At 41.5% G+C, this 26,256-nt stretch overlaps 1 protein-coding gene across 5 annotated transcripts in view; it reads right to left on the minus strand.

Moving 5' to 3' along the window:
* Positions 1-26,256, minus strand: part of LOC147656836 (protein muscleblind-like) — a 229,588-nt gene that overhangs the window by 167,219 nt on the left and 36,113 nt on the right. The window lies entirely within an intron of this gene.

The raw sequence follows: 26,256 nt of genomic DNA on the forward strand, positions 1-26,256 counted from the left end.
ACAATGGGTCGTTATCGACGCGAGAAAAATTCCTCCCCTCTGATTCACGCTCCCCCTCGCGCGCGATCTTTACGACCCGCCCGTGTAATAATATCCGGCCAACGCGTATTTTTTCGCCTTTCGAAACTTTCCTCTCCTCTCGTGTATCCAACCGAACGTTGTCCTGAGAGGAGCAGCAACGGCCCGCCCGATGAGGAAAGGAGAGAGTGTGTGAGAGAGAGAGAGAGAGGAAGGGAAAAAAAGAAGAAGGTAGAGAAAAAACAATAGAAAATAAAGGAGAGAGATGGAAAAAAAGGAAGAAGGAAGGGAGAAAGAGAGAGAGAAAGAGGCAACGACAACGGCAACGACCACTGCGAGGAGGAGCAAGGGAACGACACCGACCCACACGCACACGTATACACACGCGCGTGGCTGCGTAAGCGTGTCCGTGAATGCGAGCGGCTCGCAACTCGCGCGGGCATAACAGGATTTAAGCCACTGTAAAACCGGTCCTCCCACTGGATACCAGCCACCACGGCCATCGCGAAAAATCTCAGCCGTTTTCTGTCCGTTCGTCGCGTCGCCGAACTTTGCTCGGCAAAAAAAAAAAAAAAAAAAAAAAAAAAAAAAAAAAAAGGAGAGAAAGAAGAAAAAAACTTCCTCTCTTCCTCTCCCTCCCCCCTTTTCCCTCTATAATACCAGTTCGAATTCTCTAGCCGAGAGTTTCGATGTAACGTGTACTCTAAAGTCTTTCACATCCTCGCTTCTCTCCATCCTAGTTCTCTCCACTTTTGTCTCGTTCCTTTTTTTCCTTCTTCTTCTTCTTCTTCTTTTCTTTGTTTTTTTTTTTTTTTTTTTACTTCGATTCACTCTGCGCCGATTTAACGAATCGATTGAATTCTTCTCGTTTAACTTTGATCGACGGTTTTTTTTAATTGCGATCGGGTAATGAGCCAGCGTTTTGACTCGGCAGGGAGGACGAAATGCCAAGCTGACTGGACATTTCGATGGGGATTTATTCGGACGGACAGAGGCTTTTGCCTTTAGCGTTCCTGAAATGGACGGAGGTTAGGTGGACTCTCGAGGATCGATCGATCGTTCTTTTTCGATGTTTGCGAATTGAATCGTGTGGAATTGGAATCGTTACATTATATTCACATCGGAATATTCCTATGAACGTTGAAAAGGACGTAAAGAGACTCGATTAAATTCTCTAAAAATTTTAACTTTCGAATTGGGGGGATAATACAAAATACTTCGAAGATAAAAACAGAATAAAAATATATTCTGTTTCTGTTCATCGCGAAATAATAATTAGAAATAAACCGGCAGATACAACGATATAATAAATCAATCCGAATTGGTGTTTTCTCGATACGATATTAAATCCTCCTCCCAAGTTTTTGCCGATGGAAAAAGCTTAGAAACCGGACGATTTAACTTCTCGATTATGGAGGAAAAAGATGATCGATTAAAACAACCAATGAACCGTGTCTAACGTGGCAGTCGTCTAACGAGCGACGATTTTCTCGCGGTCGTTGAGAATTAAGGATCCATCCCATCGAGGGGATCTTTGCGCAGCACACGGAAGCACCGTGTTCCCGCTGTAATTTCCGTGGCGCGTCGGAATTGTGGCGGAATCGAGCGTTCCCCGCCGACCGTGTCGATATAGTCATCTTTCCAAACTGATTTCTCGAGTTTCATTTAATCGAGCAATTTCAATCCGCATTCGAAGAAAACGTAGACGATCTCGAATCTATATTAACACCTTTTACGTATATAAATATATATATATTCGCTTCGTACGTATTTCAAAGTTGGAAAACAAGACTGCTATCCGTGCGGGGAGAGAGCGTCTCGAGATAGCTGGAAGATAGAGTTTGCAAACCGTGAAAGACGCGAGAAAGGAGGCTCGTGGGCCGCTTTCAAGGGGGCAGCACGATATTGCATGGTAACTGCATAGCAGCGTGCTTCGCCGCTTTGAAGGTCACGAGTCGACGACTCGAACAGAGCCTCAAGACCGGTTTCCTCGCTGGCCCACGTCGTCTACGGTCATACAGGGTGTTCGCGAAAATAAACGTCCCGTGGTTTCGGTAATGGGATCGCGTATATAATCCCGATCCTTTCCCTGTTTCGAGCATTCGAAAATTCGAAAAATTGGGTATGTAAATGGTGATTGCGTTGAAATACATCGACGTTTGATTCCCCGTAATTAAATTAAAGCGAAAGATTATTTTTGCAAAGATGGGATATTTTTGCGAATACGTACGTGCATGCAGAGTGATCAATAGATGCGATTATTATGGAAAAAATAATTATCATTGTCATTGAAGAGCGAAAGAATAATTATAATGATGCAATAACAATTATTTTATTATTATTCGAATGCCGCGATTTATTATATATAAGCGTTTATTACGACCGTTTCGTATAATTTTATGTAAAATTTCTGCATAGATATTATCAATAACTATCTTTTTAAATTACGATGATGTAATTTGACACACTTTGAATATATCCCTCAATCTACTTATCGCGAAGCATACCGTGAAATATTCCAACTATGAATTTTTATGAATTCCCCTCGCAAAACTTCTCGTCAGAGTATCGATTAAACTCGCTTCCAAGAAACATTCCACGATTCGAGGGAGCTGTTAAAAGGAAAAGTGCCAAGCGCAAAACGATTAAACCCACGTTTATTCCCGGTATACGTTTCGATCCGATCTCGCAAACGTTTCGTCCCGAGATTTCGCCAACAATAAATCTATTGGATCCCATTATCTTACATTCCTGATTACGTAAGGGCTATACTTTGCATAAACGTTTTGAATTACGTTCAACGCAACGCAATTCAACGTAGATATCCTTATCTCTATCTCCATCATCGAGATCATCTTAGGTGAATTTATATTCGCCAATAAGACGAATGCAAAATGTTCTTCTCACCGGAAATTGTCTTCCTTTTTTTTCCTTCTTCTTCTTCTTCTTCTTCTTTCGTCTCTCTATTGTGTAACTCGTGCAGAGATGAGTCTCTTCCGACCGATTTTTCGTTCTCTCGAGGAAAATGTTGAATCGATAGCGATAAATAATTGTTGTTAATTATTTAAATGAAATGAAACGTAAAAATTTCAAATTCAATTTCTTGTTCGCAAAGTTTTATCGAATTTCGCGAGGAAAACTCTCGTAATACATTCGATCGTTATTATTTTTTTTTAAACTTTGCAAAGTTTCCAACAATTACGAAACTTTATAAATTACACTCTCTGTAATTAATTCTCGTAATTAAATTTCGCAAATTCGTCCGTTCTTATTCACCGTAAAATTGTAAAAATAGTAATAAAAAAGAAAACCTATAAACCTCGCACAACAATTTATAATTTCTTCGCTAATATAACTATTACTAGTTACTGCTTCGATATACCGCCAGAGGGCGAGAAACCACCGCTTCTTCTATCCATATACTGATCCCGGCTTCTAATTCCGTGATTGCACTCGACAGAGGGAAGCCAAGCCTCGAAGGGACGATCCTCGAATCAGTTTCAAAAGAACTCGATCGAGAAATCCGTCACGAGTCGCCACAACGGTGAAATATCATTCCAATTATCGTAACCATCAAACCAAACCAATTATTATTTACCTGGCGAATCTGCGCCTAATCACCGTCGATTCGCGCGGCACACCCGGTATATAGCACGTAACACTACGAGTAGCACGAGAACGCGCAAATGTACAGTATATGCTGTATATTTTTGCCGAGGCGGGACAACGACGAATTGCGACGAATATTTCGATCGCGAAATGTTGGGGTTGGTTGGAAGCAGAGAATTCGAGAGATTCTTTTTCTTTCCTCTTGGTCGAGATTGAACAATTTTTTATTCCTCCCTGCGCGAGAGAAATCAGAAGATTCAAAGTAACGATAATTAGGAAAGAAAGTTAAGTAATTTTGAAACAGTTTGATCGATGTAATTAATTTTAGCTAATAATTATGAAAATAACGAAACCCGTGCCACGACACAATCTAGAAACTAGTTTCCCCCCTAGTATCTGTAACGGCGAAACAATTATTTTATATAACCTTGTCTCGTTTTTGCACGTGTAATTGCACGCTTCATCGTCCCTCGATCATTGCCAGCCACGGTATATCCACTGTGTGAGCGAGACGCCGGCCCAGAATTATGCGTCAAAGTTTTAAATTTGCCGTGTACTCGATAGGGAGAGTACTTATACGTAACACAGCAAGCAGAATCGCAAGACGAGCAAGGAGCCAGCATAGCGGAAACATGTTCCAAAGTTTCAGTCTGTTATAATATCCTGTTCTGCATTCCCGTTTTATCCACCTCGTAATTATTCCTACTCGCTCGCTTGAATTAATATTTATAACTGTATTTAGCGAGTATCGAGTTAGTCACGATCGATGAAAACGATGATTTTTTTTTTTTTTTGAAACTTGAGATTTGAACAATTTGAAAATAATTTTAATTCAATTTTGTACGCGTGTCTCTAAATAAAAAGACATTACATTATGCTTGTGTGTGTGTATGTGTGTGTGTGTGTATTCGCAGTTATATTTTCATTCACATTTATTGAAAATGTATTTGATCTTAATAAGAATTCAAAAAAATTCAAGAATACAACTACGTTCACAGTTCTTATTACATTTATTGAAAATTGAAACACGTTGGTTGGACGAAAAGAGCTAAAATCACGAAAATTCTTATTCGAAATTGGAATACAAAATTCAAAAAAAATTAAATATACACTTGCATCCAACGTTATCTTATTAAATTTATTCAAAATTTAGAAGCATAGAAAAACTCGATTTCACAAAAATTCCAAAATGCAAGATCGTTCGCGCAAACTGCATATCCATCCCTTGCACTTTTATTGCATTCAATTATGAAAATTGGAACCCAAAATTCCATTGTTCGGAATTGAAAAGAACTCGATCACAAAAATGCAAGATCGTTCGCACAAACTGTACCTCCACTCCATACACTTTTATTGCATTTAATTGCACCAAAATTGGAGCGCAAAATTCAAAAAAAGGCTACGATTCTACTTTTAATTCTTTCCATTTCTATCTATTCAAAATTGGAATGAAATTCGACGAAGAGAAGTAAAAACCTTTCAAAATGCAAGGACCGAATCCATGCCGAACGATTGCAGAGAAATGGAGCCGCGATAGGACTCCTCCTCACGGTCGGCCGTTTCGCAATTTTTCGGCCAACGATGCGGGGCACGGTGCCCTCCTCTCCTATCTAACCAGGCTTTTGTGCTCCCTCCTTTAGTATTATTCGCGAGGAACGAGAGGTCCCGGAATCAAATTTCAGCGGAGATGTCCGTGGGACACAAAGGCGAGCCACAGAGTTTCGAAGGGTTTGTTTTAGGATGGCGGGATTCTTTTGTCGTGTCCCGACGTCTCCCCCGAGGGTTTGCTTAACCGGGGGTACAATCGTCTCGAGTCATCTTGGCGGACAATGAAGTCATCGTTGGTGCCACGATCTTCTTTCCAGTTATGATCGTTTCCAACTCTAACCAACTTTGTCGCCGGTGGAAAGAAGCGGAATGACGATGATCTAATCGATTTTACAAATTTGTTTACTTCACGTGCTAGGCTAATTACGTTTCGTGACGATAGTTTGATTCATAAATGTAATTGTAAACAGAAACAAACTAGACACGCTATCAAAATAATTAACAAGTTTCAACTTCTTAGACGATTTTCCACAAACAAGAAGATTATGTTCCTTTCAATTCTTCGATTCTTAAACGTTCCTTCTCTCAACATTCGCATTCCTATCAAATGTACAGATCCCTATTAATCCTTTGCACTCGTTTGCAAATATTAGTATAATTACATTCTTGTCACCTCGATTGGTAGCCTTCTTCTTGAATATAAACACACGTGGGTTTGCAAAGAGTTAAGATCGAAGAAGAGGAAACGAAACAATTGCTCGATTTCTCGATCTGGACTCTTCGAAAATCGGAGGCTTAGGATAAAAGAGCGCGGTGGTGGCTCGCCACGTTTAAAAATAGGCTCGGCGGATTTGGGATGCGAGTTGTTGAAGCATGTCCCGAGACAAGCTTACGCCTCTCGTCTCGAGACGAGGGCTGGAACGCGGAAGTCCCGCGTGATCTCCCTCTCGTCCGACCTTAAACCTTCGAAAATCCTTCTGAACGAAACGAAACGCCTCTGTCTGCGCCACCCTCTCTCCCCGCGCGATTACAATTTCAAGTGAACGGGGTGGATGGGATCGAGTTTACAGCGCGAGAAGTGTCTCGTGCATTCGCTTCCGAATATAATCGCTGCGTCCATCACGTTTCCTCGTCACGAAACCTCTCTTTTCGGTTCCATAATATATATATATATTTCAACTAAATTATTGATTTCACATCTTTTCAAAACCGTCGAATGAAAGAAATCCAACCCTTCATGTATATATATCGTTTGTAAAGTATTTTGATTAACGCTAAACCTATCGACAGTTCTCGTATACTTATTCCTACCATTCCTAAAATGATCGGTGTTTAAAAAAGTTATCGTTTTATGATTTATGAACGTAGGTGAATGGTCAATTGAATGTATATAAAATGTATATAAACTTAAAAAACGAAAACTTCATTTTTCCCATATACAACATATTTCTGAAAGATTTCTGAAAGTTTTCAATGTATCTAATTAACCAGATTTCACAGTATGCATATCTAAAATTATTTATGGAAAAAAGTAAAATTTCACTTTTATTTATGTAGAGATATATCTTATTCAGCTGCATTCTTTACAAATTATTTTATTCTCAATTTGCCGCACACGTGTTTTTCGCATCGAACAGATTTTTCGTGATATTTATAATATTTTATTTGTACAAATTTTTCGAATCTGAAGTTTGAGGCAAGTAAGAAGGATAGAACGATAGAAACCCTTTTTTTTATAATAATAATCGACGCGAAACGAGCCGGCTCGAATTTCGGGTTTTTACTCGTTTTTGAATATAAAAATAACGAGTGAAAAGAAACGAATTTATCCGCGATAAAATATTTGCGAAACGAATTCCATCTATTCCGTGAAATAAGTCCTGTTGAACGTTCGCCAGAGTAGGGAAAAATAAATTGCTCCGCAAATTCGCGTCGATTTTTGAAGAGGGAAATCTCTCATCGCTCGAAAAATCGGATTTCGATATCGTATCGATCGAGGTAAATGAAGTTCACGAGTTTATTTTAAATAATTGAGGGTTAATTGGTCGATGAAAAGGCGAGATTTGATTTTAACAAATACGACAGAGGTTTCCACCAGGAATATCTTCGTACATCGATTATTTTTTTTCACAATCAAAAAATTAAATTACAGTTAATCGTTAGACATTTCATATGCACCAACATGATATATTACACGAAATGTCGGTTGATTAACGAGTTAAACGAATTAAACCCACTCGATTCGATTTTTCGATTCGAAAAGTTTGAAAGCCAGCGACGAGTCTCTTCTTTCGACTTCTCGCCTGAGTCGACGCGAAACAAAAACTTTTACTGAAAAAAAAAAAAGAAAAATTTCCTCCCGAGTTTTCGCTCCCGTTTCTGTTTGCATTCTTAATTATGATCAAATAAAACCGGGCAGCCACCAACTTCCCTTTTTAATTCCCCCGTAATTTTCGCCTCGCTCAATTTCATACCGGTTCAACGGTTGAAAAACTGTTTCCAGTCAAAACAATCGCGCAATAATTAACCCCGACACGAATCGAGAAACGAACCTCGAATTTCTCGAACTCCGCTAACAATAAGACACTTGGAACCGCGTTATTAGCACGCTAGAACTCAAAAACCACGGCCCTTTCGCATATTTCCCAACAACTCGAGAAAGCCAAGAAACTTGGCCGCATTGCCATTCAACGCAATCTCCTAAACATGCTCGACCCAACAAAAGAACAACATCTCCTGGCTGCGCCAAAACTCGGTCGCGGATCGGTTACAATCTCCGCTATACCAACCCTGCTTCGCAATATCGCCGAGCTGTGCACCGCTTCGAACCGCAAAAATGGCCGAGTTAAAATATTGAACAGCCACTTCCACCTCCACGTCTCTCCCTCTCTCTCTCTCTCTCTCTTTGTGTATCCACTTTTCTTATAAATTTCCCTTCCCTCCCTCCACGCATTATCCCTCGATTTTTCGGAATTCGGCTGGTTGAAAATTTGATCGAGCCGCCACGGATGCAGTCGACTCGAATACTGAAACTCGGCTGGATTACATCGTGTATGGTAAATGCAGGAAGAGGAAACGTTTCGTGGGGGGGGGGGAGTTTATGTTTCGTGGCGTGTAGTGTAGAACCTTTTCGTGCTTATGGCACGAGCCCTCGAGCTTCGAAGGAACTCGGATCGATCGTGCCCTCCCTCTAAAAGGTTTAATTACGATGGAGAATGCCACTGTCACGTGACTCGGATCAATTGCTCCTCGCTCTCCTCTTTCTCTCTCCCTTTTTTCTTTTCCTTTTTAGGTTAAGTGTTAGGGGTGGTGGTGGATCGAATGACGAGCTTGTTCGAAGCTTCTTCCTTCGGATTCGGGAGGGAAATTTTAAGTTTGAAGCTTTACGTTTCTTCCGTCGATACGAACCGTCGTCGTGGGTGTAACCAAGTTGTTTGAACGCAATTTGCTGCTTCATAAACTGAATCAAAATGGAGCTGTTACGTGACACATAAGCCGGTATATCGCGACGTTATTGAACGAATCTTTAACCCCTTGTTAAACAATAACGATTACAATTTCTAAGCATCGCTTCAAAAATTTAATTTCACAAGAAGAAATCCTCCTTCCCCTTAATACGAAAGATCGATCACAAATTTTCAAACTAACCACGCAATTTTAATTTATCCATCCCTCCCCTCCCCGTTTCTCGACAATTTCGCTTTTGTCGCGACAGGGAAAACATTTTTCAAACCTCCCTCTTCCCTCCTCTCCCCCCTTTTCCTTTTTTCCACCGGAATAAAAACTTGCGTTTTTCGACCGGTTCCGATATCGCGCCGTCCACCAACCACCGACTTTGTCCTCCCGGCGGGTATACGGCAAATATTAACTTTCAGATCGTTCCGTTTGAAACGATGGGGGGGGAGGGAGGCCCTGGTCGAGTTGCGAGATCCAAACCGTTTTCCAAACCGTTCCAACCGACGAGAAGAACTTCGCGCTCGCATTGTGGAATTCCGCCTCCTTCTCCCCTCTCGATGGGGATCGACGAGGATCGACGACAATTGGGAGCGTCGCGCAACCGCTTTGTTTAGATTCGCGTTATTGGCTTTTGGGGGAATCGGTTCCCCCCCCCACCCCGGCTGGGCTCGAGGTTTGCAAGGAGACCCGAGGAAATTGGCCTTTTCTTTTTTTTTTTCTTTTTTTCGTCTGTCTCTTTTGTCGGATATAATTTAAATGCGAGAGAATAGAAAACGTGGAAAAACGTATCACTCGTCGAGGTGAAAACACGCTGCGAATCTTGAATTCGAAGAAATATTCTTGAACAAAATAGAAATTGTAAACGAGCAAATTGCATAAATACGTGTCTTAATAAAGATGGGAAGGGAAAATTAATAAGTCACGCGCGCCACCTGCTGGCAAACGTGTTAACCGATAAAAATCGTTCCTACTTACATTCTCGCTGCAGAGTTTCGTCCCGCACAAGCTTCGAACGAGGCGTAAAAATTCCAAGTTTAAGTGGATTCTCTCGTAAGACGAAGGAATACTTTTTCCAACTAGTTTCCGCGATATTAAAAGGATATACGTACATCTGTAAGATTGATAGCGCGAGAAGCATGTTCATCATGTGAACAGGGGAGTGGATAAATTCCTCTCTTCCCCCTCCTCAGACAGAGAGGTCCGGTTTCGAAATGTCGAAACGTCCGGAAGAAAGGAAGAGGAAGAGAGTTCGAGTTGTCGGGGAGGTAAGTTAAAAGTTTCTCTCCCTGCTGCGAGAGGAGGGAGCGCGCTCTCGATACTCGACTTTGACCGATACTCGAGAACGAGCCACGCTCAAAGGATCTCGGTGGAGGGGTGGTGGCGCTCTCCAGAAAAGATATTCCGCCGTTATCTGATCGGCCGATACGGCGACTTCCTACGGATGGGGAGGGAAAAAAATCAGCAACGATAGCAGGTCGTGCCAAGAGGGAAAAAACGAAAACGTGAGGGGTGAGAGAGAGAGAGACATTTAAAGCGTTTCGAGGAATCACCAGGAAGAGCTATTATCGAAAAAGGATTTTGCCTTTCGTATTTGGCGAGTGATTCGACACGTTTGCTCCGTTTTATTTCGAATTTTCAATTTCGGATCGAATTTCTACGAAAGATGAAATTTTTGAATTTTGAATTTTTACAGAATTTCTTTTTCTTTCCGTATACATTCGCCGAGCGGAATCATTTGGAATTTTCTTGCGAATCGCAATATGGATGGAACCGATCGAAGAATATGTTTCTCGTATAGAAAGATGAAATTTTCGAATTTTGAATTTTTTATTCAGAATATCGAATATATGTCGAGTGCTGAGAATTTTGAATTTTAAATTTTTTTCCCACAAAATTGAATCGAATTCGAATTTGGAATTTTGCATTTGTACGGATTGTATTATATGAAGTGTTGAAAATTTTGAAGAACGAATGACGAACTGGAATTATTTGTCGAAGGATTACGCGTATCATATCTTTTCTTTGTTATTATTATAAACGTTATATTTGTATTTCGACCAGACATTTGTACCAGATATTTTTACAAATGTTTCAAGTCTCCGTTTTACCAACAGTTAAATTAAAATCGCTTTTGCACGATGTCGATTTTATTTACGCAACGAAATTTAAATTCAAAATTTATAATTAGACTCGAATAAACGGAAAGTCTAAATCATCGATTTCACAAACGATTATTAAAATATTATCGTACCTTTAATAAAAGAAAATATCTCGCAAATAAATCACAGAGTGAAATCGAATCAAGCTCAATTTCATATACCATCCATTTTTCGCTTATTTGTAAATAAGGGAACGCGCGTAGGAGCTGTAAATATTCGTTTAATCTTATTCATACATCATTTCCGTATCGAATAAAATAATTTATCGATATTTTGTTCAAGAAATATATTATTATTATTATTATTATTATTCCTCTTCTAAACTATATTTCTTCTAAAAAAAGAGAGAGAGAGAGAAATACAATTACACATCAACAATATTTTTCCATCCTTCGTTACAAATCGTATACTCGTACGTACAAAAATCAAAATGTCAATCCTGAAAGGGAAACGGCAAACCCATTTCCATCGAAAAATTATGCAAACACCGGTTTCCTGCTACAACAGCTCCCCTCCCCAACAGCCACTTATTCAATCTCCTCTTCCACCCCAGAAAATCCTCGAACAACAAGATTTCAAAACTCGTTCACCCTCTCGATCACAATAAAATTTCCTTCTAATCGTTTCCTTTAATTGTGTCATACCCGTCCCCTCTTCCCTTCCTGCCACCACCTCTCGAAAAGAAGAATAAAAATATAACAAAATTACTCCAATTGCAAATCGTTTTCGTTTCTCGGCTCTCAACCGACGATCCTCGTCCGTAATTTTGATTTTTTTTTCATTCGAATCAAAGATTTAAAAATTCCAAAATATCCAACGAAATATCAAAATTAGTAGACGGAGGAAATTAATAGACTTTTTCCACCTCTCCTCATTTCAACGAGATAATTTTAAAACAAAAAAATCTGCGGAGCACATACGTACGAAAAAAAATCTCCTCTTTCGTTAATTTGTAACAATTTTTTCCTCTATAAACATATCGTAAACTTGTACTCGAAAAATTACTCGTCCATTCTCGTCGATTCTCGACCACCTTGCGCTATGAGAACCCCTGCCGCGCTAATTCGTTGCGATACACGAGTACGACACCACCACGGTTGTCCCGATCGCGTTATCCCTTTCACCGTGGCTCGTTAAGAAAAAGTTTCAGAAAAACGGGGGAGACAATCGGATTTATTAAAACTGGGGGGAGGCTAGGTGGTTCCTTGGATCCTTCCTTCCGAAGGAAGCCCATCATCTCTCCTCCCAAAGGTCTTTCCTCCTCCCTCTCCTCCTCCTTTTTTTCTCTCCCTTCTCTCGCCAACGAATGACCCATTTACGCGATTCCTATCTACTCGAACTCCGCTCGAGGCGAATGGTGGATTACCCCGCGGAAATCCCTCCTCGACTTCCTCTCCCGCGTTACAAAGCAAACGTTAAACACAGAGAGAAACTCGTCGTGCTTCTCGTTATTCTTTGGCTTCTGGACTCCGTCCCGTACATACTCGTTAATACTCTTTCTCCCCCCCCTTTCTCTTTTTGGAAGGAGTACATCGTTACATCGGTCAACAAGGATTGGAATTTCGAATTTCTTTTTTTCCTTCTAATTCTTACCTCTTATCGCGACTTTGCAAAGCGTAAACGAATTTTTCTCGGCTTACCTGTAACATAAAAAGGAAACATAGTTTGTGAGAATTATTATGAATCTAGTAGTAGTTTGAATGTGTTTGTTAATTGATAAATTTCTTTGGTTGGATCGAGCGATGAGCGTTGGACAATTTTCGAGAAGAATTTCGAGGAGAAAGGAAGAAGGGAAGAACACGAATACAAATCTCGAGTGTTTGTCGATTAAATTTCTTTGACGTTTTACTGAATTTCCACTTATTTCATACATACTTTGATATCATCCCCTTACGATCCCCAATTTCGAGAAGAGAAGAGAAAAAAAGAGAAAAAGTCGATAACATCCTCGACGAATAAAAATCTACGCACGATTGTTGCCATTTTTAAAATCCAAAAAAAAAAAAAAAAAAAAAACGAATTTAGCTCAGCCATATCTACACCCTTTCACTCTCTCTCTTTCTCTCTCTCTCAATCGATAAACGGAGGAACCGTGAATCGAACATTGTCCACCAGCAAACACGAAACGTTCGTTCGCCTAGAAGGGACGTCATCGTTGTGTGTGTGTGTGTGTGTGTGTGTGAGAGAGAGAGAGAGAGAGAGAGATAGAGATCCTCGAGGTTTATAGACCGGACGGCCGCGAATTTCGACGACCACCACGCTCCCCGAGGGCTCGTTTAATTTTTAATTAAGCCCCCGTTTCGAAAATCCAACGGGTGTTCCGGCTGGAAACAGGCGGGATCCTCGACACAGGCCAAAGATTGGCCTTTAAGAGGCCGTTAAACTCGAAGCAATCCGCTCGAGGCTGCGAGGAGATGTTGCCGGATAACGTTTTGAATGGAGGAGAGCCAGGCCGAGAATTGGTCGGGCGAATATTTTTTTATTTATCTCTTTTCCCCGAAATTTACTTCGTTTCCACAATTTTCCAACGAAGAAAACACAAGACAGATTCCACTGTTTCTTCATAAAATCAATGGGCACAGTTAATATCCTCCAATTACGTGCAACGAGTTTCAAACCAGCCACCTAATCGCCAATATATCTCTCTAACTCTGCCTTTCTTCGTCCCTCGTTCTCGACCCCATCCTCCGTCTCTCTCCATGAATAGAACATGACAGAAATTGGAAAACTGGAGTAAGAAGGAAGGATTTCGAATTAGAGGAAGAAAATTCCAATCGTGGAAATCGAGAGTCACACGCCTGTACACGGCTCTTTGAACGAGCCGATGCTCCGCAGGCGATAAAATATGCTCGGATGAAAACGACGAAGGAGAACGCGGAGGAGCGGAAGAGGAGGAAGAAGAAGGGCGGAAGAGGTGAAAGCGAGGAAATAAAGGTGGCGGAGGAGAGGCCGCCTCATTCCCTATTCCATTTGTCCCGTATATGGTACGAGGTTGATGGAAAAACGTTGGCCGTTGGCCGTCGATGAGAAACACGGCGGTGAATTTACACGACGTGATCGAAATGATGGGCCCGTGCAATGGCGGTGGGGGAAGATGTGGGGGGGGAGAGGGAGAGGCGGAAATTAATTGTGGATTTTCACGAGCTGATGTTTCGGGCGAATATCGCTGCGATGATGCTCGCACACAACTCGTGCGAGCAGTTCATTCATTGGGGGATGGAATATCGGCTATTCGAATATTCGATTTCGAACAAAACGCAACGCTTGCGAGTAGTGTTTCGGGGGATCCTGAAATTAATACGCGAGATTAAGAAGAGTGATATTATTTAGAAGAATTCACGATAAAAGTAATGGAAGTAAGAATAATAAGGAGGGGGAATGATACGAATTTACCGATATATTATTTCGATGCGATTTATGAACGGGAAGAACGTTTCAATTTTTGCAAGGACGAAAATTATTGTATATATTTGTCAACGCGTGCGATGAACGTCGATGGAAATTCGATCGAGTGGATAACGTTGATATATCTAAAAAAAAAAAAAAAAGAAAAAAAAAATTGTAAGTAAACCGACGAGTGTGAAAATATTTTTAACGAATTTATATATCTAAAGGAAAAGAGAGAGAGAGAGAGAGAGAATAAATATGGAGTTCGGTTTAAAAATATCTACTTTCCGTCCTATTAAATAATTAAAAACCTTCGCTTCCATCCCAAAGATGGAAGATCTAAATATTTGAGTTTTATTCGAGTGAGAATGAATAAGAACAAAGGTACAACTTTAGAAAAGCGGGATGGGTTCTTTTTTTTAACTCGCTTAATACATCAAAGAAGGAAGAAAGCTTTTAAGACGAATTTTCGCCAATTTTGCGAAACAATCGCGATAATTCCTGTTAAAAATTGCACGATTCTCTTTACAATTCCTCGTTTCTTCCTCTCCCCTTCTGATTATCCATACTTCTCACGCGTGACGAAAACGAAATATTAAGATCTAAAGTGGATTAATAACGTCCATCGTAAAATCTTTCTCTCCCTCTCATAGATTGAGATTTATTTGAAATATTCCTTGGTACAAGGAATATATTTTCAGAGATAATCACGTGTAAAGATTAAAATGAGATACGTTGTACGACACTCTAATCACGTAGTCGGTATTATTTTACATAAACTCGATTTGCATATGCAAAACTAATATCATATCATTTTGGAGCAAGATTCAAAGTATAGTCAAGATTCAAAGACAACGGTGCACGGTTGATCAAAAGCTTGTTATTCCTGGATAAACTACTTCTTTGATTTGGTTAAACAGTCAAAAGCGATCCGAGCCAATGTACCCGACATTGCCAACTTGATATTTACTTAAAAACAGAAAATCTACCCCGCTAAATTTAATCATCGTTTTAAATAATTGTAATCTCAACAACATTTTCCTCTCTTATTCCTCGAAAATATATATACACATTTTTCTTTTCTCAATATAAAATAATAAAATTCTAAAATGCAACATGCCTATCCTCCTCTCCCTCTCCTCGATAAAGAATAAAAAATAAAAGAATACAAATCAAGAGCGACGTTGCCCGAAACCGCTGAAACCATCACCTTTTCAAACTTTCTTTCCAACGCGATCTCTGGCGACCAGTCCACCCCCTCCCTCGACTCGACTTTTATCCACAGAGGGGGAGAGAGAGAGAGAGAGAGGTAACGAGGAGCGCAAGGCTCGTTTGTCCGCGAAAGTTCCCCACGGTGTATCCGTGTACAGCAATATCGACCTTCGCAGCGCCTTAGAAGTTAATCGGATTTAGCGTGGTGCCGCGTTGCGCAGACATGATCCATGCCCCAATAAAACATACTTGCGGCAAATATATAAGGCGACTTTTGTTGCGCGTATATCTATCGATCTAGAGACCATGTGTATATATATATATACCGGTTGTACCGCGGTTTCTTCTTTACCTACGAAACTCGAGCCACCCCTTTCGAACATCAGGATCATCGAACAATATGAAAATTACGGAAGGATAAGAAGACGATCGAGGTAAACTGGTTCTCGGGTTGAAGGGGTTGTAGAGAGAGAGCGATCGAAACGATTCAGAAAAAACGATTCAGTGAAAAATTTCTTTGGAGACGTGGGTCGGGATTTTTTCGCAGAAATTGCGGCCTCGGCTAATTGGAGGCATCGGTTTGCAGATGTGTTTCTTCGATTATATTGGATCGAGGAATTGTTGAGGAGGGAAAAAATTTTGGAAAGATACGATTGATTTGTTGGTGAGTTTGACTGGATTGAAAAGAAATTCCTTAAATTTCCAAAGAACGATTAAATAAAGCGAGTCGATGTTCTAAGTTTATATACAATGAATAACGAACGTGATTAAAGATTAATCGAGCGAGTTTCGAGGATGTAGAGTAGTGTAGGGGGTGGTGTCGCGCGTGTTTGATTCGGAATCGGGGCGAAAAGTTATTTGTTTCGAGGGGAGTTTAGCTCTTATTTCTTTGGGTTAGTCAGTGAGCGCAGCCAGTGCCAGACTTTATCGATCAAACCGTACCAGGTGTTACAGGATAAAAATACAGGAGAAAAATGTTACGTAAAGACATTGGGTCGAAAAATATATCCATCCATAGCGCTGTAATCTCGGAATTTTTAAAATTATTAGTAACGAGAATAAATTGGCAATTCGATTAAGGAAAAAAATTCAATTCGATTCGATTTCTTTTTTCCTGCCAACTTTCAAAAACGTGCACAAACTGTGTTCGTCAACTGTGTTACCTAGAAAAAAATATCAATTACAAATCCCATTCCCGATTCAAACCCTGCACAACTCTGTCCATCGCACCGTTCAATCCCCCTTTTCTGGACACAGAAACCGTGTTATTATAAACCGAGTAGTGACCAAAAGCAACCACCCATCCATCGTCGAACGGTCAATTAACATCGGAATATTAGAAATGAACGGCACGGAAACTCGATATTGAGGTCCATTGAAATAACTCTCTCTCTCTCTCTCTCTCTGGGTGTCAATGCTCGGCTGATTCGAGCATTGTTGGCATCCTTAATCCATGGGAGCCTTGGATTAAGTCGCACGCCTTGTAGCGGCGAATACACAAGCGGCGTGTCGATATCGATTGCCATTCTACCCCTTCAAATTTGAATATCGATAAATATCCTTCCACGCGTTGCGTTACACCATGGAACGATGGAATTATCGATGGAAAACATCGACAAAGCGTAGCAATTCGAGACGTATGTTTCTTCGAGTTGGACACTCGAAGAGACAGAGATTGACGAGCGACCGTCATCGAGGCAACCTCGAGCGGCGATTTCCTTTGGGAAATATTTTTCCACGCTCGATCGAGAGCGGCGGCTTAACGAGAGATCAGCGCGTTGCAACGGGCCCGGAGATTGAATAAAATCGTGCGTGTCGCGAAAGAAGGGGCGCCTATACTCGCATCATTAAACCTTGCCCCCCTCTTGCACCTAACCTATATTTTTCTATTCCAATTGTTCCTGCTCTTCTCTATTTTTTACCAAGTGCAAGGTGAATTCAACATATTCACGAATTAACATTGTTCTTAAATTTTTTTGATCTTTTTATTAATTTTCGCGTTTGAGGAAATTCCGCAATTTCTCCAATAGCCAGAAATTTGAAACAGAATAAAGTCTCTCTCTCTCTCTCTCTCTTCATTCATCCAAGTTATTCCAATTGTTTCTAAGTTCCTACTCTTCTCTATTTTTTATCAAGTGCAAGGTGAATTAAAAATATTCACGAATTAACATTGTTCTTAAATTTTTTTCATTCTTTTTACTAATTTTCGCGTTAATTTATACGTTTGAGGAAATTTCGCAATTTCTCCAACAGCCAGAAATTTGAAACAGAATAAAGTCTCTCTCTCTCCTTCTCTCTTCAATCATTCAAGCTATATTTTTCTATTCCAATTATTTTCAAATCTCTGCTCTTCTCTCTTTTTTTTTTTATTAAATATAAAGTGAATAAAAAACGAATTAGCATTCTTTTGATTTTTTTTTAATTAATTTTCGTTAATTTACACGCGATGTGACACGTACACCACGTTCGAGGAATAGCACTTTCTCCGGTAGGCAGAAATTTGAAACAGTATTACGCGGTCGTAGGAATTTCAACAATGCCACTCAAAACTGTGTTATACGTGTATACGTGATTCCAGGCGTAGATGCTCTCTTAGAAAGTTTAACGAGGATATAAAGTTATAATAATAGCATGCCTTGAGCAATTTAACTCGAAATCATTAAACAAGCAATTTGCTCGCGGCCGAAAGTATCCCTCGAAAGAAGAGGAATATCGAGCCAAACGCGCCAACCGCGTTGATGAAACCGAATTAAAATTCCAATCGGGTTAGCAACGGGGAGAATTGGAAAGACGATCGTTTGAGAAAGTATGCACGGAGGCTGATATCTCACCTCTTGTTAAGAATAAGAAATTATCGAAGATAATTCGCGAGGATAAACGATAAAATAATTGGAGCCACGTGCGCCGATCTTACTTGTCGTCGATTAATCAAATTAAAGATGAATCGATGGGTTCCCCTCGCAGACGCGAAAAATTAATGAAATCACAAGTGTATCGGTCCGTTTAAAACTCCGGCATTTCCATTAAGTGATTACTGTTTCCCTTTAACGGAAACATCCGAATAAACCGGCCTGGCCAAAGGTCAAAAGGAGGCGTGTTTCCGGAAATTCGATTTCCACCATCGATCCCCATGCACGGGAGAAATTAAATGAGAATAAAATCCTACGAGATCCTAAAAAATAAAAAATAAATGGAGGATAGATAGGATAAGAGTGAACGGAACGGTGGTGGAAATAATAAATAAAAATAAACAAAAGGGATAAGGAAAATAACAGGGAGGGGGAGGGGAGGGAGGGGGGGGGTAAAACGTTTCCGTTCGACCGATTCGATTCGATTCGATTAATGCGAGTGATGCTTAATTAAACGGGAAAAAAAATACCCGAATTTTATGGCCGCTTCAATCCTGGCTGTGAAAAACAAGCCCCCGAAAAAGGGAGAGGAGAGGAGAGGAGAGGAGAATCACGATCGAACGGCAATTCCTGTGAAAAAAAAAAAAAAAAAAAAAAACAGGAAAACTCGTCGAATCGCGGCCCGGTTATCGAGCCATATTATACCTCTGATATTTTCCTCGCCACCGACGAATTAACTGATTACTTTTCGTCCCGCAATTACATACGCGAGAGAACGCGTATTTCGACCCATCCATTCAACCCTCGAATCGTTATCGCGCGCCCAAAATCGTATACAACGCACACGAGAACTTTCTTTATCTCATTCTCTCTCGTATCCTTCTTCCATTAGACGAGGCAAACAAGCCAAGATAATACGCAAGATGATATACCAGGATCCAGTATAAATAAAAACGAAGAATATCATCGATTCGAAGAGCAAGAAGAAGGCCTCTCTGACTGTGAGGGATGTTCACGATTCACCTTTCGTTCGCCCCCAACTTTTTCTTCATCGAATTGACGAATTCGTTTCGAACGGAAGCCACGATCTCTCGCGATCGAGCGAGAAGACAGAGGGGAGCGGAGAGAGGGGCCATCCTCTGTTGGCAGTTTGCCAGCTCGCCGGTGGCCGACCGAGGAAGGGGGAGCGATAGTGTAAACAGCCAATAGGAAACTTGGACCGATTCTGCCTTTGAAAACGCTGGCCGCCCTTGGGTGCGTAACACCATTCCGCAGTGATTGAAGAGGCTAATTTAGATGGACGCGCGGCATCCAACGAGGGGAGAGGAGGGGAGAGAAACTCTCTCGGTCGCCAGACAAATGATCGGCAACTGACCTCACCCGCGTTAAGAGGAAGATTGAACGTCGAAATCCGCCCCCTCCCTTTTATTCCCTTTGGCGAACCCTCCTCCCCTCACCGTCTCCTGGCTCACGACACCGGCGGTCAACGGGTTAAAAACGTGGGCCGATCGTTAAGATCGGCGCCAAGTCGAAGTCGTTCGCTTCGGTGAAAAACAAGGCCTCTGAATGAAGTGTACGAAGGGGGAGAGAGGGAGGGAAGTAATTAGCAAACGTTCGAAGAGTGGATTCGAAGAGTCTGGGAATCTGTTTCTTTTTTTTAGACAATTTTTAAGGATCGTTAGAGAGGTTCGTTCGCTCGAGAGAGAGAGAAGAAGCGGTTTCGGTTTTTCCTTTTTTCTTTCCTCTTTTTCGACGGGATGTTACGCGTAATGGGAAATGACTCGGGGGATTGGCTCCGAGCGAGATTGAATTTGACTTTTTGAACGGTGAAGCGAAAGGTCTGTGCGCGCGGACGAGATTTTCGTCGGACGAGATCTTTGACGGGGTGTGTCTCGAAAACGCTCGTTAAAAATAAAAATCCTTCGAATTCTTTTTTTATTAATCGAAATTAAATTTCAATTCCATTCAAACGAAGAATATATATATATATATATATATTGGGTATGATCGGGGTATTGTGGCATATAATTACGCGATTATGGAGAAAATAGATCTTAATACTATTATAACGGAAGCAATCTATTCAACTCGGACCAAGCGGTGGTAACCTCAAAGCGGAATCGATCTTGCTACGGTGTTATCTCCTATTCCTAATGATCCACCATTGTACCCTGTACCCGGACCTATAATGGAGGCATGGTAATACTATTGATTACGCTTAACTGAAACTGGCCCTTGCCGCTTTGCGCGCAACGTGTATCCCTTAAATTCCCCGGTTTCACCTGTACACGTATCGCGCTCAAAAATACCACCACCGGGGCTAAAATCCCCTCACCCTCCCCCTCCCTATATATACCGGGGGGCGGGGGGGGGGGAGAGAGAGAGAGAGAGGAACAGGATCGTTCAATTTTCGAGAGCTTAGCCGATTCTAGAGCCGAATCGTGTTATAAAAGGATTTAGAAGCTGGATACATTTGCCAATCCCCCCACCCCTCTCTCCCGTTCGGATTCTCCCCACTATTCATATCTTTGCTTTAGCTTTTAAACCAAACTCGTCCCGTTTCTCTTTATCTCTTCCGGCATTTTTCCCCCAGATATTCCCTAGAATTTTCGTCGTCGTACGAATTCCTCGAAAATTAGCCGATCGATAATTGCCACCTGGTGGTGGCTCTCTCAAGCATTCGAACGGCAATGTTTATTTACGATTGATTTTTTTTTTTTTTTTTTTAAGTGAATTATCTTAATTAATCTTAATCGAATAGCTGGATTTTCTCTTCTATGTCGAATCGGATCTCTTATTCTCAATGTTTTTTGAGTTTTTGTAAGCGCAGAATGTGGTAACGATTAAGCTCGGGTGAAGAGAAGCGAGTTATCGAACACGACAAAATTACTTTTATTCGTAAAGGCATCGATAGAGATTAACTGTAATACAGGTGTGAAGAAAAGCGAACTCTGATATTTGTCCTAAATGAATGAAATCGGGGATGCATCTTGCCGATTGCTTTGTAAAATACAAACACACGAAACAACGATACAGAGTTTAGTATTCAACAAAATTTTCCATCTTCGTACGTGAAGATACGATAAAATAATTAAAACGTTAAAAGTTTTACGCGTTAATTCGCGCTTGAAATAGTCTCGAAAAAGGTAAAAAAAAACCTATCCCAAAAATATCTCTCCGAATCGAACGAATGAGATATTAAACGGAGAGTTCGTTCATACATATATATTTCCACAATTAACGATTAATCATCGAGAGAGAGAGAGAGAGAGAGAAAGAAAAAACAATTACTCAATTTCTCCAGACTTCCACCGATCCTCGTCGCTCGAAGATACACAAAATCGTAGGCCAAATATTTATCGTCCATAGCCACGGCTAATATTTGTCTCTCGCGATATCGTTTCCCCTCCGCCCCCTCCCTCGCTTTGTCGGCCCGAGCTACCACCACGTGCAGAGCAAACAGCGCGAAGAACAAAGAGGAAACGGGGTCCCGCGCGAGCGAGCAGGCAGGCAGGCCGAGACGAGGAAGAAAGGATTAAACTCGCGGAACAGTTTCGACGAGAGAAGAAAAAGGAGTAGGCGGAAAGTAGGGAAAGCGACGAAATGCGCGCGTTTGGAGGGGAAGGGATGGGTAAAAAAGGGGGAGGGGAAAGGAGGAGGAGAGGTGGTAACAATGCGACTATAATTTCCGGGAACAATGCTCTCATTATGTCTGCCACTCGGATCTACACACACACGGATCCCGAGTATACATTGGCCGGCAAACTGTAGCAAACGGTACCAAACTGGCAGATGTTTTATCAGCTACGCACGGGGGCGTTCTCTTTTTTTCCCCCCTCCCCATTGAAAGAGAGAGAGAGAGAGAGAGAGAGAGATGTAGCGAACGTATAGCCGCGTGCCATTTTTGAGCCGTTAATCTGGCACGATACCGTGCAGAAACCACCTGTGCTCTCTAAGCCGGATGCTCGAGAGATGCTCGTTTTTATCGCTCATCCGGGGACAAAATGTAAGAAAAAGCTTTTCGAGCGGCCTCTGAACGGAACCTGGATGGATGAGATCAAGTGTATCGCGAGCGAATTTTTTAAATTTGTTAAAACAGTTTTTAAATATATTGGATCGATCGTTGTTATCCTCCATGACTCGATCTTAAGTTTATTAAGTTGATAACAATTATTGAGAAAAATAGTGGATCGTGAGAAAAATCGAACGATTCTTACACTTAAAAAAAAAAAGTATAAAAGATCGGATTGCGCTTGGAAAGTGTCTCGCTTTCCTTCGAGTCTTGCGATTGGAATTTATCTCGCCCGGTTAATACTCGAACGAAAGTATCGGAGTTTTCGAAGCGTAGCGCTACTCGCGAAACGCGGCGCACTTGATCCTATCGCCGTCCATCCTTTCCTTCCTTCCTCTCTCCCTCCTCGACACTCGCTCGTGGCGGAGGCTATCGGGACAATTTGCTTGAGTAGTACAACTCGCTAAAGAGGAAGGAAATACAAGAGGAGGGAGCGAGTACACGAAAGGGGGCGAAAAATTCGAGGAGACAATAATCGTCGAGTTTCCAGGACGATCCCGCTAATTGTCGAAAAACTGGGAAAGAAGGGGGAACAAAGGGCGTAAAAGAGGGCGAAGGAAAGTGGACGGATAGCGGTTGGAAAGATTGTCCATCCGATCGGCGCATTATATTTCTTCTTTTCTTTTTTTTTTTTTTTTTTTTCATATCGAAAAGAAAGCGACAGAGGGAGAAGGGAGGAAGAAGGAGGGAACACTCTCGAGCTATCTGGTCTAGCGAAGATTTTGAGCCAACGAAGCCACCCTCTTGTCCCAGAAAACAAAAGAGCAGCGGCTGTTGCTCGTTCGTCTCCTACCCCTTTAGTTTTGCCTTTCATCCTTCCCCTCTGCCTTTTTTTCTCTTCTACTTTTTCTTTATAATCCTCTCTCTCTCTCTCTCTGGAATCAAAGTTGACTGGCAAGTGGCCTCGCGATGATATCGATTCCTTCGTTTTTTCCGTCGCTAACCTTCGATTAGTGTCATTTCAATAGTAATAATAGTAATAATTGTTTAACTGATTTTCCATTAATTCTGTTCTGACCGGTTGAAAAATCACGAGAATGAATCTAATGTAATTGAGAGCTACAGTGGTTTCGAACAGATCGTGGGATTAAAGAAAAATAAGGCGGCGATTAAGAATAATTTTTCAATAATATTCCGTGATATCACGAGTTTCTGTATCGACTTTTTCGCTTTTTTGCGAGTTTGCAAAATGGATATCTTCGGTGTAAAAGAAATATCTTGGTATTCGCCCGCAGGGAGATTAAAATAGGCGCGAGGATGTAGCGGCGAGATAACGGAATAGCCATCGTCGCTACTTTTTCAGTGGAATCGCGCGATTCGAGTGTGGGATCACGGAGTTCAATCGCAAGTGTTATCTGCATAGTCATCGAGTCTGCAGTATCTAGTATTATCCTCCCACCTCTCGGTTTAACAGTTTCTTAAGGTTTCCTCGCGATTCCAGTTACTGTTATCGCCCATGCCTTTAATTTTTCCTTTTCCTCCAACCACACTTGCCCTCCATAGAAGATCGAACTTTTTAAATTAGAATTATCCAAAGATAAATTCCGATCACTTTCGAGAATTTATATTTGCAAATATAACAAAAACGTCGACAGATTAATCAGATCCAAAGTGTTGAAGATTCGAATTAGGCTGTTCATGCCTTCTTCCCTCCAATTTTTCCTATCCTCGAACCATACTCGATACATTCTCAGTGAAGATCGAATATTAATTTCTTTTCGTATCTTAAAACAAATACACCCTGAAATTTTTATACAAACAAAAATGTCTTTATATATCCCCCTATTCTCAATTAACAATTTCTTAAGATCTTGAAGACTCGAAGACTCTATCGTCCACTTTGATTCTTCCTATAATATTTCCTTCTCGTATTTTTAAAACGAATAAATAAATATCACTTTCGGAAGCAAAAACCAGATCGAGAACAATAAGATCGATGTTGAGGAATAATAAGATAATAAAGAAATTCCTTGAAGAGGAAACGATTAGAGGGAAAAAAGGGAAAAGATCGAAGAAAAAAACCAGGAAAGGAATATCCGGCTATATTGCCAGACCTCGCCCCGTATCTTCGGGATTATTTCGTCCCGTAACACTCTCTCCTCCTCGAGATACCGATGCCCTTCCTTCCTTCCTTCCTCGATGTTGCAAAGAGGAAAAAGAGGGGAAGATTTAGAAGAAATCATGAGATAAAAAGAGAGAGAGCGAAAGAAAAAAAAAAGAGGGGGGAGAGAGAATCGGGAAGAGGAAAGGAAGTTTGATACTCTGCTCGGCGAGGTACTTGGCCGGGGCGAATCTCTCTTAACTCGGCCATATTTGCGGGGATGAATAAAAAAAGTGAAGGGGGAGAATGAGAGAAATGGATGTAAAAAGAGAGAGAGAAAGGTTGAAGAGGAGGAGAAAGGGAGGATATCCTCGTATCTGGAAGATTATTGCATGGCCGCGAGGCACAGCCGCACCGTTTCGAATTTTTCTCGCGATAATTCGGGTCAGCGATATCGGCGCCGCGTTTACCGTCCAAACCGTGGGGAGAGAGAGAGAGAGAGAGGGAGGAGAGGGAGGGGTTGACGAGCGGGAGAAATGGGGTGAAAAAGTGGGAGCCACGAGGTGGAAAATGGATCTCGACGCGGCGAGGATCCGAGCACAGGTCGCCCTCGACGAGAGCAATAAGTTTTCAGAGACTTGATTTTCGATGGATCGATGCGATTTCACGAGGATAGTTTTTTTTCTTCTTTCTTTCTTTCTGTCGTTCATCATCGTGAATATAAGAGCTAATCTACACTCTCGTCGAATATCGAATATAGAATATCGCGCGTGTAAAAATTTTCGAATATATTTGAAAATCGTATCCATCGAAATACGTTCTTTCTGCTCCGATCGACGAACGAGGGACGAGGTTGGGTTGGGAAGAGGAGGGGCTTGAAAGCTCAGAAGAAGACCAGCAGAGCGTTTCCTTGATCCCATCGATGGGGGGAGGGGGGGAGGGCGCGTGTATCGCGTTGCTTTACAGACGGAATAAGAAACGCTGGGGAGGGGGGATGGTTGCGGTGCATACGGAGACGGAGTCGGAAACACGACGGGCGCGCAATGTCGAGACAATTGCCGGGAAAATTGTGTAATGCCGCTATTTACCTTGGGCAAATTGACAATTTATGATAGCGCGATTACGCCTCTAATCGGCTCATCTACCGTCGTCGTGTTCCTCCGTCGATGGTTCGCCACTCGCGTTTCTTCTTGCCCCGTGATACGATCTCGTCGTAGCAGCGAGAACGCTTGCCTCTTTTTCTCTTCTCGCAACATGATTCTTCCGCCGGATGAAAGGGAACTTTCTTACGCGCTTAATTGTGTATACGTAAAATTTAACGTATATTTATTTATTTATTTATTTATTTATTCGTACTTAAACAAACAGTGGATAAAGATAAATCAAGAAATTAAGATTAACGGGTAACGGTGAGAGGAAAGGAAATTTTGAAAGGGGATTAGTAGGAGAAATTATAACGCCACGTTCCGTCGCGTGCAAATCCATTTTGGTGAAACTTCAAATTTTATCCAAGCGATCTGTAGCCGTATAATTTGAAAATTCAGAGAGGTAGAGAGGCGGTGCCGCGAAACGTAATTAATGCATTGTTAATCTAGTATCCCGCACCCTATATCCCTCGAGAGAGGGAAAGGGAGAAAGAGCGGAAATAAAACGCTCGAAAATCGCCCAACGAGTTTTTTTCCAGCTTCCTGTCTCTACACCACTTGCCTTTCCCCTCTTTCCCCGCGTGCCGGCCGGAAAATTTCCACCACCACGCGTTCATTCACCACCGAAATTCTGTAATCCGCGCTCTCTCTCTCTCACTCACTCACTCACTCACTCTCTCTCTCTCTCTCTCTCTCTCTCTCTCTCTCTCTCTCTCGATTTATCGATCACGAGACGAAACGTAGAGATCGTAGAATCATT

The sequence above is a fragment of the Apis florea genome, unplaced genomic scaffold (genome assembly GCF_048593485.1).
Source record: "Apis florea isolate Af1SG1 unplaced genomic scaffold, ASM4859348v1 contig_3496_pilon, whole genome shotgun sequence".
Taxonomy (NCBI): Eukaryota; Metazoa; Arthropoda; class Insecta; order Hymenoptera; family Apidae; genus Apis; species Apis florea.